The sequence below is a fragment of the Eucyclogobius newberryi genome, unplaced genomic scaffold (genome assembly GCF_026437365.1).
Source record: "Eucyclogobius newberryi isolate DKJ021-1_F unplaced genomic scaffold, fEucNew1.0.hap1 SCAF_19, whole genome shotgun sequence".
Taxonomy (NCBI): domain Eukaryota; kingdom Metazoa; phylum Chordata; class Actinopteri; order Gobiiformes; family Gobiidae; genus Eucyclogobius; species Eucyclogobius newberryi.
The window spans coordinates 16,013,403-16,026,802 of NW_027315823.1; positions in this window are offsets into that span (position 1 = coordinate 16,013,403).

Here is a 13,400-nt window from a genome sequence, read left to right on the forward strand (position 1 = left end):
CACAGAGTTTGTGTGCTGGTGAGCGACTGTCTGATCCTAAAATATTACATCCAGACAGTTGGAAATTAGGCTCGTTATACTGTCTGCTACTAGGCTAGGCGCAGGTATATATGGGCTGAAGACGATCACATTTGCGCACTACTTTACGGTTTTGTTCAAATGTTCATTGACAGGGCAATTTAGTCAGAAAATCAGACTTTTCACTAAAGATCACAAGCCTGTGTCTCACTTTACATTGTCTTTACTTGGTGAAATGGAGGAGAGCAGCAGGTGTGATGTAAAGCGGACTCATCTTGTGTTGTTATAATTGGTTGGGACAGTGCATGTTAATGAAGATGCCGAATTGTAGCTATGGGCTAATTTGCATCTGTTGTCACACATTCACTCTCACAAACAAAATTATTTTTTATACACCAGCATGAACATGGATCTGTGCAGATTTCTGCTCCAGGTGTGATGTGTGAGGAGGAAATGACCAGCCAGAGTGCGTAAAAAGGGTTTTATAAATCTGAATATTTTTCTATGTATGTGAAGTTTTTATGGATGAGACCACAGACTTGTAACTTGGCCTGGTGGCTTCACCTGCTTGTCTGGTGGCTTCACCTGCTTGTCTGGTGGCTTCACCTGCTTGTCTGGTGGCTTCACCTGCTTGTCTTCACCAGAAAAGTTACATATGTGGCCTTTTGAGCAGTAGCTCAAAGGCCACAATACAAATATAATATTACAATATTACAACTAGTAAATACTTTCGAACAACGCCAGGGAATGTCATACCCAACATATACAGCACAATAAATAGCACAACTTTGTTCACATTCATTAAAAAGTGGGTAATTCCATTTAGCTACAATAGTTTACATTATTAAATATTTGATTAATGCTTTAAATACTTGGTTCATAATTATAAATACATTGTAACTATTGCCCATTCCCAATACACATCCTTTGGCTAGAAATATGCTAGATAACCAGAATAAACCAGGCGAAGCAGTACACAGTCACCATGGAACAACAGGGCATGCAGCCCACACGGGAGGGCAAGGCAGCTATGGGCTGTTGGCTCAAGCCTGAAGCCTGAATATGAGAAATTTAGATTAGCTTCAAAGCACCAAATGTCATTTGCACTGTACTACGATAGAACCTCCCTCATATAAAGGCTCATTGCTGCGCACCCATGACAGGTGACCATACGACACCCGGACTTCAGCTTTAAAGGAACTCCAGCCACCAAAGCACACAATGACAACAGGCGCCATGAAGCAGCGAGAATTTCGAGAATGACCAAAAGGAATAGCTCCCTGGCGCATCAGAAGGCAGGTGGAAATGCACAAGTCAGAGACAGAAGAAGAGAATGAGAGGGTCTTTTATGCTCTAAAGCGCCACATACTGGACGTTTTTATCGTAGCATAAACCCATGCTGCCATACATAGTTTATTTTATGTTATAACAGGCCTTTGTGACCACTGTAAAGCACTGACAATATTTTTGTTTACCAAAACGGGGCCTCGAGCTCAAAGTCTGGAACAACTTATTTAAATCTTTTGTGTGAGTATTAAAAGTGATATTCCCTTGAAATCAGTGAGTAGGGCTGAACTGCATTAAAGCTTTAAATATCAGCCACTCAATACTATTCAAGTAATACAGCTCTGGAATAAGTATTAGCATAACAATGTCATAGCGAAAATATGATACAGACTACGTGGAAGTCTGACTCGGTCAAATTTGAGATCACTATGAAATTTCTTCTGCCGCAAATCAATCTGAAGCCAAAAGGTCAGATTATTCTTTTTCTGAACACAATATGGACCCATAATTTGTTCCGAGTTGAATAAATTTGTCTAAATTGGGGGACTATTTGACCACAAACCACAACTAACCTCTGCAATTACTGATTTTTTGAGGTGCTGCTATATTACAAAATGGGCAAATAATGTACTAATATTTATGAAAACAAAGGGGAACTATTAGCGGAAGTACTTTTTTATTTATTTATTTTCTGTTGTTTTGTATTTGTATTTAATTTTAACTTTATTTTACAGACAAAACACTGAAAAAACTCTCATTGTAAAACTCTTATTTACAATGTCAGTGTGGGTAAATGTACTTGAGACATATGGTAAAACCCATAATGTGCATGTGCTGACATCAGTGCACAGCATATTGAAGCAAAGGTGGGAGCACACATGCCTCATCATGCATCATTATCCCACAGTGGTGTGTCACTGTGAAAGCAGCTGCTCCACTCTTACATCATCATTTGTACCAATACCACAGCAATTTCATTCAATTACACATACTATTAGGCAGAAATTAGACATGCAGCAGACTTACCAACCAGTCGTAAGCTGGATACTGCCTGTTACTCTTTCCCTGTCAATGTCCAATGTCCACACGTTTTTGTCACAGGAACCAATACTTTTAAAGTGTAACAGTACTCTTATTTAAGTAGGAGAAAATGTATGTTGCATGACATCTACCCAGATAAGTAACTGTATACATTCTGTGGTGAAAAGTATCACAGTACAAAAGTAAAACTACTTTACATACATTTTTAGCGTGGATATTTTTACTTCTGTACATTTGAGAGTATGTATCTGTACTGCACTGTAATGTATGAAGACAAACATGCAGATAAACTTAGAAAGTACTGGTACATAGAATGCAAAATTGAGTGTTTTTGTAAACAGGTTAGTTCAGTTTGTGGTGTTATTTTAACATTATTTACTACATTTATTTTGTGTGTGTTAGTATTAGTTATAGAGACAAAACCAATTACTTTTATAAACATATAGATGTCCCCAGATGAAGTATTTACATGGTACTAAATGGTTTTAACATGCTGCCTGTGATCATTCATCTGAAACTTGCTTTGTGTTTGCTTGTGTGTTTGTGTGTACGTGCAAATAATAGGGTACAGATTATCTTCTTCCTTGTTTCTGAAAGACCTGATGTGCAAAGTTAAAATTTTTCTCAATGCCAAGTTGCCATTTTCTAAACATGTTTGTACACACTGCACGCACGTTTAATGAACAAGACCCCAGGACTGTCTTTAGAAAACTGCTTATCCAACTAAAACCATAGTGTTGTTGTCAGCTAATAATCTGACTTATTGTCTGACTGTGCCCAAAGCTTGTTTGGCCTTGTTTTGAACTGAACAGGAAATTCACCTTTTCACTGGTGATTGTTGTATTTACACTGCCTTTGAGGACTTTTATCAGCCTTTAGCATATTGGACTTCTTTGACTCTGTGAAAACCCTGTTCAGTTTTATTCATATTGTGACACTTACCTTGTTTATGACAAAGGATATTTCAGTTTGTATGTGATTTTACACAATTGTCACTTCACAGTTGTCTCTTAAGGAACATTTTTCAAGCAGTATTTTATTTTTTGCAACAGAAAATCAGCTGTCATTTTCAGCAGCACAATAGGAGAGAGAGATTGTATGCAACTCCTCCATATGTTACACCACTTATAGTAAAACTCTGGATATCATTTTCAAGCCTTTTCAATGATACACTCGCTTATAAATTAATTTCAAGGTCATTTGAACTGTCACGATCCTTTTCACAATAGACTATAAGACCTATTTTGTCATGTTTTTCACATTTGTCCACCCTCCTATGTGCTCCATCCTGATAAACTTGGGCTGACATCTTAATAAAGTCCGGGTGACCTTTCCCTCGCACCCATCTGGCCGCCGTTCATCAGACCCACCGCGGTGCACGCTTTATTATCGGCTGGTTCTCTTAGTGATTGTATAAAGGATGACTGGGTTATTTTATGGCACCAAACCAATGTGACTACCCTAGATTTAGAAAATAAATGCCTCCCTTTTTCCCCCTCTCTCAGCATAAGATATTTTGGAGGAGTAAAACATAAAGCTCTCATGCTGCTGTCGCCAAAATGGTTTAAAAAATTAAGTTAAAAAATTAAGTTAAACAATAATTAGTAATGAATAGTGAATACATAATGATAACAATAGGAAGCAGCTCTGCAATTTCTCAACATTTTGTTAATTAATTACCAGACTCATTTGTACATATGATTTTCCTTCACCATAAAACATATCTGTCAGAGTTGCTGTTATGGCCCTCTCATCATACTCCATTCCCCACTTTTGTCAGCAGAGATGTGTTATTTGTATTGAAACAAGTCCTCCAAATCAAATTGACATATTTCATCATTTTGTTAGATTCAAAATAATGTAAAATAAAGTTGTATCTTGTGCGCTCAAACAGCTCCCCTAGATGTCACTAATTATAAGTCAATGAAGTTATCAAAAACGGGACTTACCATGAGTTGTGGAGATTCAAGAAATGCTCAATGTACAATTTGTAGCATAGATCCAGGGACAGCTGGTCTGATGATCACCACCACTCATTCTGGTCAAGAATGTGTGCGAAATCCACAATGAAAGAGATAAACCCGCTGAGAGTACTCACCTTATTCCCACCCATTTTTGCCTCTTTTTGCCACGGATTGACACTTCTGTTGTAATGGCACTTCTGGTCGAATGGGAACTCCGGTCATTTAAGTGGAGAACAAGGGATTAGTCTTGCCAGTAAAATATGCTATAAAGTGCATTGATTTGGGTAAAATGTCAAATGTTTGAGCACCAACAAGTCAACAATGCACTGATTCTCTAGACGGCCTGAAAACAGCTTTGTAGCCTGTGTAGAAGTTATTTTCTCTCGAGAGAGCATGAGTGAGTTGGACAAGGTGGCCAGTCCATTGGTCAGTGTTGTGCATGTTCATAATTTTGGTGAACGTGAATTGAACGCACTGTATTACTGCCGACGAACGATACTCAGAACGCGTTCCTTCTGGTGTCTGTGAACGGCACGTTCATTCTTTTTAATTTCGTTTAATAAGGTGTCAGATTTCTAGAGACTTCCAGGCGAAAAACACACCGTTATGTTTCCCAACCAGAGCCTGTGCCTGGCAAGTGTGAGAGCTCCGAAGTTGTAGAGGCCGATAGCGCTATTGCAGACGGATAGAGATTTCAAGTGTCACACCGCACTGTGCATGCGCATCAAAACAAAAAGTAGCATGGACGCAACAGCAACAGAGCAGCAAGGAGTCGCTCTACGACCAGTTAAGTGAGTTTTATGATAAGTTCGGTGAGGATGGGAACAATCTGACATTTATGTGCAAACTTTGCCCAGCAAGTTTTCCCTCATGTTTTTGAGAATATACTGTGGGGCTGAAAGGTGCGTGGGCTGAATTGACAGCAACACATGGGGGAAGTCTGTCCCTTCAGTGTGAATGTCAATCCTGGGTAAGGATTCAAAATTGGATATGAAGATTAAATCTGACACATAGTTTCAGCATTAAACTAATAAAAATAATTGCTGCCTGTGGTTGTATTTGGGCTGTGGAAATAATTTAGAAAAATTATAGCATAATATTGAAAAAAATAACCTGAACATTTTTTGGAGCTGTGAACTTAATTCCAAATTTTGAATTTTGAATTTAACTGAACTAGTTCATGTAGAAAGTGAACTTTCCCAACATTGCCATTGATACTACTACGATTTTCCCCATAGATCACCATGTAAAAAAAACTACGGTACTCATGTTCGGCTGGCAGGCCACCTACAGCTTTGCCTTTTTTCAGATCATGAACAAATTATCTGTTGAAAATCCTTCAGTCTTCTTTAAAACAGCTTTTCAATCTTTAGCTTGGGCTCGCTCACTCTAGCAGCTCTGCCACTCATTTGTCAGAGCGGTTACTCGAATGGGAGAAGAGCGCTACTGCGCACAGTTGGTGGACAATGAAATACCGGACTATTATCTGGATAGGGTATGTCTAGCCGCAGCATGTCGCAGACGCCCCCAGTGGCCACTCCATTGGTACTGCAGCCAAAGAAATCATGTGGCCCAGAAAGCTTTTTTTCCATAGAGCGCAACGTAACGAACAGCTGCTCGTGTTCAGCTGACATGGCACCAAGAGCTTTCAGAAATGTCAGATATAGCGAAATGTTTTACCTATTTTTGGGTCATTAACTTTTTCTAAGTTTAGAATTCTTCAGTTGTCTTTAAAACGCATTTTAAGCTCTGTTAGCTTTGGGTATGCTCTAGGGCGCCGCACTAACCCAGCTCGTGCACGAGCTGAAGTGCCATGAACGAGCTGCAGGCGTAAAACTATGGATCCACGGGTTTAATAACTGAACAGATCATCAAACTAATGACCACCATGGATGAGGGCTGTGGATCTACTACTGAGACGCGTTGTCTTGAAATGTTTATGCCTGAAAAACTAACGTAATAAATGCTACGAAAGGAAAGCAAGGAAATGGAATGTATTGCCAGGTATAAAATAATCGATCTTTACGTTTTGTGTCCATCAGTGTTGTTATCTGTATTACACATCCAAGTTGCCTAAATACTGACTTAATCATGACTTGCAGCATGTTTTGTTGAATTTAAGATAATACTGTACTTGTCCATTGTCAGTGAAGTTTGCAAACTAGACATTTGTTTATGGTTTTATATTTTATTTGCAATTCAACGCAATAATAACAGTAAAATATTGACATATACAAAATGTACAGTTATAAATGTACATTTTGTAAGTATAAAATATGATAATTAAATTGACGTATGAAAACAAAATTGCATTAATTATCAAATGTTCTGATGTATTGAAAATGTTGTAAAAGTAAAGAAGCGGCATAACAGCATTAGGCCGGACCATGAGCTGGTCTTTAAGGTGAACCACATATTCTAATAGATGTTGAACCATTGATCCGGCTCACTGACTCACTCCTCGCTCCATGGGCACCACGGAGCTACTAAGATAACATCTTTTATCGGGTAATTTCCTTTTTTACTGTTCAAAATCTTTCAGTTTTCTTAAAACCTGTTGTTTAATATATTGCTTTATCTCACACTGGCCTCTGCGCTGCTCTAGTAACTCTTGTTCTGATTCGTCAGGACAATCACATGGTACGCAAACCTACGTAACATCCGGACCACACTAAGTAACTTCCGGGCCACAGTGGCCAAAGGGCTAAAGGCTAACTGGTGACATTGACTTGAATAGACCGCCATCTTTGGCCCTGGAGGCTTGTCCTCAGCTACTGCGCATGTTTGGTGGACTGTGAAATACCGGAAGTAACTAATGGCTAAATTGGCGACACGTTCACCATTTTTGTGAGCAATTTACCACTTATTAATAACAGTCCTATGCAGAGTAAACTAAATTTAGTTTTGATATAATTGTATGAGTGAAGTTGTGAGCGATCATGTGACCCTCACACATTCCCAAATTGAATAGAAGTGCCTATGCAGCACAGCGCCCGCCCCCTGGCAGGCACCATGATGAATAGGGGGTTATTTTGAGCAGTGTGTCTGGCATGGGGCCACAATCTGGGTTGCCCTAACACGTCAAGCAGAAGTCCCAGGGCAGAGGTGAAGGGTCCAGGCAGAGCACAGACCCATCTCTGGGCCCCAGCCAGACCTCTGAAGTGCCTCCTCCAGGACCACAGATGGAGCCTATGGAACCAGAGCAGTGTTCCAACAGCTCAGACGGCAGCTTGGGAGGAATCAACCAATTGGGCTTTGAGTCATCTCCAGTCATCTGGCTTCTGTCGCTGCGGTGCCACCAGCGAAATCATAAGTCACTGTTCCAGATGGAAAGAGAGACAAAGCTCAATATGCCGTAGTGGACCTAGCGCCTGACACAAAGGCTGCCATAGAACTGTAGAAAGCAGAATGCACCAGTGAGCATGCTTCACATTTGAGTAAGGTAATGTATGTTCTCTCAAATTAACATTCAGTTGTTTGAAGTATTATACAATGTTTACCTCTAGGCTGAAGATTTAGATTCTTGGCAACCAAAGCTGTATTGTGTTCATTGTAAATACCATGTGTGATTGAAGGTGCTGAATTATGTTTTATTGAACCTTGAACATTTATTCGAAAAATGAAAATCTTAAATACAATAAGGTGAAAAATAAATGCTTGACTCAAGTAATATTCATCATAATTTGGGTATATTTTCATATCTTAAGATAAGATTTGCTAATGGAACAAGCTATCTATTTCAATTGCAGCCTTTTGTTGCATGAAAATTAATTTCTTATATTAAGTAAAGCAATACCTTTTTTGTTTGTTCCATTAAATATTATTTTAAGGTAGTCAAAATATCCTCAAATCAAGATAAATACTTTTTAATTCAAGCATTTATTCACTTATCTTAATTAAGATGTACTTTTTTTCTCTGTTTTTTGGACAAAGATTGGTCCCATTCAAATAAAGATAAATAGGTACTTATACTGCTCCTCTGATCGAATAACATTTATTAACAATAACAAATTATTGTTCATACATTTTTTATGAACGATAATTTGTTTTCATTGTCTTTCACACATTTTCCAACAAAGCTGACAATGTATGTAGACCAAATGACAAATGGTTTTATCCGGACTAAATAATTAGAGTTGTTTCTGTTAACGAGTAACGTGCAGCATTTTTGCATTACTGCGGATGATTGGATCTTAGAGCAATTAGCCAATCACAGCAACTACAAAAACACATCTGTAGTTGCATGCTTGGCAACTTTGGGAAAGTCTTCCTTTCCTTTCAGCTGCTCTTAATTGTTGTCAAATTATTATCATGCTTGACTTGTTAGCACTATTACTGTGCTGTCACATAATAATTTGTTTTTTACTTTACACAGTACAGTAGCTGTGGCAGCTCTTGGATGCAGTTACTGAACAGCAATAATTAATGTCCATAAATAAGCACTTGTCTGATTCTAACAGTGGCAGTGCGGTTAACACAGGGCTAACGCCTGTCAGCACCATTCATGGGCAATCCATACTTCACATCAACAGAACCCAAACGTGGCTGCGGGAGGTAAACTGCAGGGTGCATTGAGACACGCCTGCTCTCATTCAGTATGTGAGGGGGCCCCCATTTATAGAGGCGTCCTGTTGAACAGGGACATGAAAACACCTGTGGTCATCCGTTCACAGCTGTTGTTTCACTTTTGGCCAGAAACAATAGTGGGTAGACTATAATGTTTGAGCAGCTTTAGCTGTTCCACACTCTCCGACCCTCCAGACTTCCAGGTTACAGCGCTCCGCCTGTCCACGTCTGTCCACGCCTGTCCACGTCTGTCCACGTCTGTCCACGCCTGTCCACGCCTGTCCACGTCTGTCCACGTCTGTCCACGTCTGTCCACGCCTGTCCACGTCTGTCCACGCCTGTCCACGTCTGTCCACGTCTGTCCACGCCTGTCCACGTCTGTCCACGTCTGTCCACGCCTGTCCACGTCTGTCCACGCCTGTCCACGCCTGTCCACGTCTGTCCACGTCTGTCCACTCCTGTCCACGTCTGTCCACGCCTGTCCACGTCTGTCCACGCCTGTCCACGTCTGTCCACGTCTGTCCACGCCTGTCCACGTCTGTCCACGTCTGTCCACGCCTGTCCACGTCTGTCCACGCCTGTCCACGTCTGTCCACGTCTGTCCACGTCTGTCCACGCCTGTCCACGTCTGTCCACGTCTGTTCACTCCTGTCCACGTCTGTCCACGTCTGTCCACGCCTGTCCACGTCTGTCCACGTCTGTCCACTCCTGTCCACGTCTGTCCACGTCTGTCCACGTCTGTCCACGCCTGTCCACGTCTGTCCACGTTTGTGCCTCGCGCTGATCGTTCTCCAGACCTACTTTACTGTCTTTGTGCTTTTGTCAGCTTCAATTATATTGTACAAAATCCAGCGTACATCCAATATTCTTATCTTGTTTGGTGCTAATGTTGTTGGTAGAAATGTTGCTGTGTGGTTATGTGCTCTGGGGAAGCATTGTGATTGGCCTTACTGCTCCTTGCTGTGTCTCGCTTGCCCACGGTACGTTTCGTTTGTCCAGAATCCAGAAGACACACTTCTTCAGTTCTTTACGAAGTGTATTCCTGCTGTAGTTGTAAAAGTGTTTCTCTCTTTTTTCCCTGCAATGACATGATCAGATTGAAGTGCTCTGCAGTTGAGATGTTCCTCCAGCTGCTGCAGAGACAGAAGAGGTGGTTTGGCTGCTCTTAAAACAGGGGGAAAGTGTGAGTCAATGTAGGTTATAAAGTTTACAGTTTATATATATGCATCATATCCAGAGTTGGGAGTAATGTGTTAGTTGGGTCCTCATCGCAATCCCAGAGCTCGACGTGTTGTGAGCATATGCAGTGTGCCACTAGCGAGACTTGTCCTTGTGCCAAAGAGAAGTCAACTTTGAGATGCACATTTTGAAAAACTCCTTCTCCTTCATTATAACCACTACTTAGTAGCAGGGGATTAAATATTGGGTTACAGTGATGAGGTGAGTTTGATTTAAAAAGGCAAAGCAAGGCGAGTTTATTTGTAGAGCACATTTCATACACAAGGCAATTCAAAGTGCTTCACACAGCAGGAAAAATGCATTAAAATCACAAAGAAATTACAGATCACACACATAGCATTCCAGACACTCTTTCCCATATTCATTTGACATTGTCAGTATGACAGGTGTCTCCGGGATGGACACATCACTTTTAGATTATTTCCCATGTCCATATCTTCCCATAAATAAACTGCAGTGCAAAAACAAGTGCTGTTGTTGTGCGTCGGTTTTCTTATTAATCCAATAATTTGGTTTTAGCTATGTTTTTCATTGCTTTAAGACAGGCTTACACATGCTTATTGTATGGCATTGTGTTGTGGTAATACAACATAGCTCAGTCAAACGCATTTATTTAACTTTTTTATTTAATATTTTAGTGACGTATTCAGCAACACACAGGCATTATCGACAAATTATAAATTATAAAGAGTGTATGTCGGTGTAATCCCTCATTCGTCCAGGCGTGTTCCATTGTAGAAAAAGCTTCAGTTGTAGTCATCTGGACTCTAACTGAGTCCAGATGACTACAACTGAAGCTTTTTCTACAATATAAAGAGTGTACACGAGTTGAAATTCTGGAAGCCTTAAAACATTTAAAACATAACATTTTCAAGTTTATTTGGCATGAACCTGGTCCATCCAAATTGTATGAAGTCTGTTCCATTGTGGACAGATGGATAGGCTCTTGACAATATCCAGTGAAAATTGATACTGACTCAAATGTGCATCTCCTGCTGGGTGCATTGTGTGGGTGCAAACTGACGATGTCTGGTTATGCACAACGTTACAACAATAACAGGTTTAATCTCTCACTGATACAATGAGCTGAACATTTGAGGAGTTGAAGGCGATTGTCAAAGTATTGCATAAAAAAAATTAATGGACTGTGCAAAAACATGTACACCATTTCGAAAGGTTAAACTGCATTATTGTTTGATATTCTTTATTCAGATTTGATTGCAGTTTAACACTTCATACATCATACTTCATCATTTACTTTTGTATAGGTCGGAAGCAACCACTGTGATCATATTTTTAAATGGACCACCCACCTTAAATTGAGTACATTGCCATTACTAAGAAGATACTTTTTTGTTCATATTGCACTCTTTCAATGGAAAAAAAAGATCCTAATGCAAGTTTCAAGGTGGTTATCAGCATCCTCCAATGAAAGTGCAAATTAAAAAGCAGTAAACATAGTTCCAAAGAGCCATTAAACCACACTCACACCATCCATCATCATCATCGAGCTTTCAATAAGGCTACACCGTCCTGTGTCCTTGATTACAAGTTTATGTTTTCAGCTTTTCAGTCACGTTTCACACCAAAAATGTATTTGCACACCTACAAAGTTTTAACTCAGCACACCTCAACACAAAATGTGTAGTAAAGCATTAGGGCAATGTGGCAGGAACATTTTCAGTGGCACATTCTACGCAATGTGCGATTCACAACTTGTGGTGAGTTGTGAGGCTGCAGACAGTTGAGAAGGTGTTGGCTCTGGAGGTGAGAAAAATACACATGATCAGCACCTACAAATACATCTTGGTCTCGCACAGATTCTGATACTAATAGTTTTCCTGGTAAAACTTACAGTCTGCTTCGGAAACTAGTCTTTAATTCAATTCAATTCAGTTTGAATTTGTTACAGCCAAAATCACAGCACCAGTTGCCTCGATGTGTGACAATGAAATAGAGAAGCAGTTTAAACAATGTTCATAGGAATTTAGCAAATGGATAACTGTCCCAGCATGCCCCCTGTCTTTAGACCTTCCTTCTTGGTAAGGAAAGACAACAAAATACCCGGCAGGAAAAAGTAGAAACCGCAGGGAGAACCACAGGGAAGGAGAGATCCTACTCCCACGGATGGACTTTCTTTACCTTAAAGCTGTTCAAATGAAATGTGTCTTTTTATAGAGTGTATTTTTGATATATTTAATTGACTACAACATGATATCATTACTTCTTTAGCCATAACTAACTTTCTACTCTGAGTAATTGCGTGACAATTGCATGACAAAGTCCATTAAAATTGGAAATAATGACAAAATGGTATACATGCTGTTGAGTTTGTTTTAAACAACTGACTTTTTCTCTGGAGAAGGCGAAAGGAGCATTGTTCACGTTCATATTCAGCATTTAGTTTCACTTTATATTCAAATATGTGAATTGGATCTCTGCATGATATTAGCAGCTAATGTTTTCCACCTCAATAAGGTTTTTAGGTTTTGCCAGCCTTCAGATTTTGGGGGAATATAGTAAGCAAATAAAAAAGAGTTTCCCTAACACACAACTCAAGAGTGAATATCACTGATGCCTTTTGTTGTCCCTGCATATGCATGCTATTTACCATGTTCTTCATCCTTAAAATTATATATTAATGAACTTTGAGCTCTAAAAGTCAAAAAGTCATTCACAACAGTATAAGTTTGTCACACCCACATACTGTATACTGTATTTGTTTCACTAATTTCTCAGGTTTAAACTCTCACCTTCAGGACACAAGTGAACACAGGGATGAGAGTTGAGAATTAGCTCTGGCTATTACTGGCTATAAACTTTGTATGCATCGCATCGACTGCAAGCTTCGATTAGTAACTATTTATGATTGCATTGGCCCTGTTAAATAAATAAATGAATACAAATAAATCAATCACACTGAGATGTGTGATTCAGTAGCAAATGTCCAATTGGAAGCTATAGTTTAACTGCTGAATAATTGAAAGCTTTGAGCAGTTAAAGTCTGTGTGTCTTCTACTATTACATTCCTAGCAGTGGATGCAAATGTCACTTGGAATTGGAACTTGGAAAAAGTCAAAAACACAGAAATAAGTAATCCAGTGCTAATTTCACTGCTCATTTCTTTAATAGTGGGTGCCATTTGGAGACGATGTCTTCTTCTACAGTGTGTCAAACGCTTGCACTTCCTGCTACAATGCCCCCCGGTGATCATTAGCCCATAAAAATCTATAAATTAGGCCCACCGTTGCATGGGCCGCAGGGTTCAAAGCGTTGGAAAAAAGT